The 4,666-nt window shown below is 43.8% G+C and overlaps 1 pseudogene; it reads left to right on the plus strand.

Annotated features, from left to right (window-relative positions):
* LOC115191468 (tripartite motif-containing protein 16-like) overlaps positions 1-2,367 on the plus strand; it is a 13,188-nt pseudogene extending 10,821 nt beyond the window's left edge.
* Positions 2,368-4,666: the final 2,299 nt, after the last annotated feature.

The following is a 4,666-nucleotide window of genomic DNA, read 5'->3' on the forward strand; positions in this document are numbered from 1 at the left end:
TGTCTCTCTCTGCCTCTCTCTGTCTCTCACCCTCTCTCTCTCTCTCTCTCTCTCTCTCTCTCTCTCTCTCTCTCTCTCTCTCTCTCTCTCTCTCTGTCCCCCTCTCTCTCTGTGCCCCTCTCTCTCTGTCCCCCTCTCTCTCTGTCCCCCTCTCTCTCTGTCCCCCTCTCTCTTTCCCCCTCTCTCTGTCCCTCTCTCTCTGTCTCTCTGCCTCTCTCTCTCTCTCTCTGTCTCACTGTCTCTCTCCCTCTCCCTCTCTGTCCCCCTCTCTCTCTTTCCCCCTCTGTCTCTGTCCATGTGTCTCTCTCTGTCTCTGTCTCTCTCTCTCTGTCTCTCTCTCTCTCTCTCTGTCTCCCTCTCTCTCTGTCCCCCTCTCTCTCTGTCCCCCTCTCTCTCTGTCCCCCTCTCTCTCTGTCTCTGTGTCACTGTCTCTTTCTGTCCCTCTCTCTCTCTCTCTCTGTCCTTCTCTGTCCCTCTCTGTCCCTCTCTCTCTGTCTCTCTCTGTCTCACTGTCTCTCTCCCTCTCCCTCTCTGTCCCCCTCTCTCTCTGTCCCCCTCTGTCTCTGTCCATGTGTCTCTCTCTGTGTTCTCTCTGTCTCTCTCTCTCTGTCTCTGTCCCCCTCTCTCTCTGTCCCCCTCTCTCTCTGTCTCTGTGTCTCTGTGTCTCTGTCTCTTTCTGTCCCTCTCTCTCTCTCTTTCTCTCTCTGTCCTTCTCTGTCCCTCTCTCTCTGTCCCTCTCTCTCTGTCTCTCTCTCTCTCTCTCTGTCTCTGTGTCTCTGTGTCTCTGTCTCTCTCTGTCCCCCTCTCTCTCTGTCCCCCTCTCTCTCTGTCCCTCTCTCTCTCTGTCCCTCTCTTGCTCTCTCTCTCTCTGTCCCTCTCTCTCTCTCTGTCGCTCTCTCCCTCTGTCCCTCTCTCTTTCTCTCCCCGTCTCTCTCTGTCCGTCTCTCTGTCCCCCTCTCTCTGTCTCTCTCTCTCTGTCTCTGTATCTCTCTGTCCCTCTCTCTCTCTGTCTCTCTCTCTCTCTCTCTCTGTCCCTCTCTCTCTCTCTCTCTCTCTGTCCCTCTCTCTCTCTCTCTGTCTGTACCTCTCTCCCTCTCTGTCCTTCTCTCTCTCTCCCTCTCTCTCTCTCTCTGTCTCTCTCTCTCCAGAGTTATCAGTCTATCTCCAGTATCAGTGTATCTTAAGACTTACCCAGCTTCGTTGTCCGTCCTCTTCAGTAATTTGGAGATGTGAGTAAGACTGTGTCTGAACTGAGAGAGAAACTAGAAGACGTCCTTAAAGGACAATGGACCAAGATCTCCACTACAGGTGTGTTGAAAACAATAAGAACATCAACTTTAGACCATTGAAAGTTCCCTACTAGTCATATACATGTGGAATATGGTATGATGATAACATTCCCTCTCTCTGTCAATGTGTTTGTGTGTCTGTAGTGAATATAGTGGATGTTGTACTGCCTCCAGAGCCCAAGACCAGAGAACAGTTGTTACAATGTGAGTCTCTTTATTGTGAAGTAACTAACAGTCTCTTTTTACTGACACTCCTAACAATCCCTCTAGAAAGATATAGCAATAGTAGATCTAATCAAAGCCTGGGTATCTATCTGACTCCTCATATTTCTCTGATTTGATCTCTGCTGTGCTCTACTCAAAGACAGGGTAGATACAGAATCAGACTTAACTTATTGTTCTGACTCCCCTCATTGGTCTCTGCTCTGCTCTTCTCCCAGATTCCTGTCAGCTCACACTGGACCCAAAAACAGCATACACACTCCTCTCTCTGTCAAAAAGGAACAGAAAGGTGACCTATACAGACCAAGACCAACCATATCCTCACCATCCAGACAGATTCACCAACTACTGTCAGGTTCTGTGTAGAGAGGGTCTGTCTGGACACTGTTACTGGGAGGTGGAGTGGAGTGGTAATATTTTTACAGCAGTCTCATATAAAGACATCAGCAGAACAGAGACAGGGTGTGAAGGTGTATTTGGACACAATAACAAGTCCTGGAGTTTACAGTGCTATAGTGATGGTTATTGGTTCAGACACAATAATGTTGAGACTAAAGTATCAGGCCCTCAGTCCTCCAGAGTAGGAGTGTACCTGGATCACAAGGCAGGTACTCTGTCCTTCTACAGTGTCTCTGACACAATGACCCTCCTCCACAGAGTCCAGACCACATTCACTCAGCCCCTCTATCCTGGGTTTTATGTCGATGGTACTGCTGAGCTGGTTAATCTGTAGTATGGTCCACATAGATACTAGTCATGCTGGTGTAGTCTATAGCTGATCTGGTTAAACTGTAGTAGGGTCCACATAGATACTAGTCATGCTGGTGTAGTCTATTGCTGAGCTGGTTAAACTGTAGTAGGGTCCACATAGATACTAGTCATGCTGGTGTAGTCTATAGCTGATCTGGTTAAACTGTAGTAGGGTCCACATAGATACTAGTCATGCTGGTGTAGTCTATAGCTGAGCTGGTTAAACTGTAGTAGGGTCCACATAGATACTAGTCATGCTGGTGTAGTCTATAGCTAAGCTGGTTAAACTGTAGTAGGGTCCACATAGATACTAGTCATGCTGGTGTAGTCTATAGCTGAGCTGGTTAAACTGTAGTAGGGTCCACATAGATACTAGTCATGCTGGTGGTGATGGTCCCCAGATGTAATGATTCATTCTGCTCTGTTTTATATACAATGATTTAACTGATTTGATCTTCAGATGTTATGAATTAAAATTCAATGTATTCATATTTTTGTAAATGCAATTTTTTAATCTTGTACATTTCCATGAATCATGATGTATGGTGTTGATGTATATTGGTTGTCATTCAGAACCATTGATATGTTTTCTCAGTTGGTTCTCTGTCTCTATGTAATTCTCCTCAGTATCATTGATCAGCTTGTAGGCTCGGCCCTAATTGATGTGTTCTCTGTCACCTGGAGCTGCATGGAAAATGGTCCAGGAACAAAAGGACAATTCAGGACTAGTCAGCCCACTACAAGCTGGAATCACTTACTTTCTACTAAAGTATATGGTCTGGTTTCCCAGACACAGATTAATCCTAGTCCTGGACTATAAAGTATGTTCAATGTAGATGTCCAGGAAGCCGGCCCTAAATGTGTCATCTTTCATCCTCCCATACTGCTCAGTCCAGCAACATTAAACCTGTCCAGCTGGTGGTGCTATTGACCAAACAATAAAACCAGCAGATATCTTGACTTGCCACTCAGTATATCAGTAATGTTCAGAATAGTACTTTAATATCATTGGAGATTGATGGTCTTTTTAATCCACTATCCAGAGTCAGGAACAGATGAAGTTAGGTCTGCTACAGCTCAGTGATTTAAATATGATTTATGGTGATGGGAAATAAAAAATACAACACTAAACTTCATGTAGTAATAGTTTTCCTTTGTTATTTATTCCAAGGTGTGTCTTTAACTTGTAAATGGATTGTGTGGAGGTGAGCTAGTGGTGTGGCTGATAGAATAGAATGAAAAGGGAGGAGGGGAGGAAGAGGGGAGGAGTGAAGGGCTGTTCAAGAAACCAGATGAGGAAGAGAAAGATGTTCAGGGGAATTACTGTCTCTGTTCCAAATGGTTCCCTATTCCCTACGTAGTGCACTACGGTGCTTCTGACCAGGTCTAAAGTAGTGTTCTACATAGGGAATAGGGTGTAGATTTATTACAATATCATGCTTTAGTGTTTGGCACAAAAAAAATATTAGATCTCCACCCTCCCACTTCATGTCTGTCATCCCCCAGTTCTGTTAAGACTTCCTCTCATTGAACTGGGCCTCAATCTAAATGTTCACTTTGTATTGATAGTCCATACTGGGCTTTACTATGGTTCTACATACAGTACCTGTATTGATAGTCCATACTGGACTTTACCATGGTTCTACATACAGTATCTGTATTGATAGTCCATACTGGGCTTTACTATGGTTCTACATACAGTACCTGTATTGATAGTCCATACTGGGCTTTACTATGGTTCTACATACAGTATCTGTATTGATAGTCCATACTGGGCTTACTATGGTTCTACATACAGTATCTGTATTGATAGTCCATACTGGGCTTTACTATGGTTCTACATACAGTATCTGTATTGATAGTCCATACTGGACTTTACTATGGTTCTACATACAGTATCTGTATTGATAGTCTATACTGGTCTTTACTATGGTTCTACATACAGTACCTGTATTGATAGTCCATACTGGGCTTTACTATGGTTCTACATACAGTATCTGTATTGATAGTCCATACTGGGCTTTACTATGGTTCTACATACAGTATCTGTATTGATAGTCCATACTGGGCTTTACTATGGTTCTACATATAGTATCTGTATTGATAGTCCATACTGGACTTTACTATGGTTCTACATACAGTATCTGTATTGATAGTCCATACTGGGCTTTACTATGGTTCTACATACAGTATCTGTATTGATAGTCCATACTGGGCTTTACTATGGTTCTACATACAGTATCTGTATTGATAGTCCATACTGGGCTTTACTATGGTTCTACATACAGCATCTGTATTGATAGTCCATACTGGACTTTACTATGGTTCTACATACAGTATCTGTTCCTGGAGGGTTTCTGCTCACATATTCCTTTATCTCCACAACTTTATCTGATTCTCTCTCC

The sequence above is a fragment of the Salmo trutta genome, chromosome 4, assembly GCF_901001165.1.
Source record: "Salmo trutta chromosome 4, fSalTru1.1, whole genome shotgun sequence".
In the NCBI taxonomy this organism is placed as follows: domain Eukaryota; kingdom Metazoa; phylum Chordata; class Actinopteri; order Salmoniformes; family Salmonidae; genus Salmo; species Salmo trutta.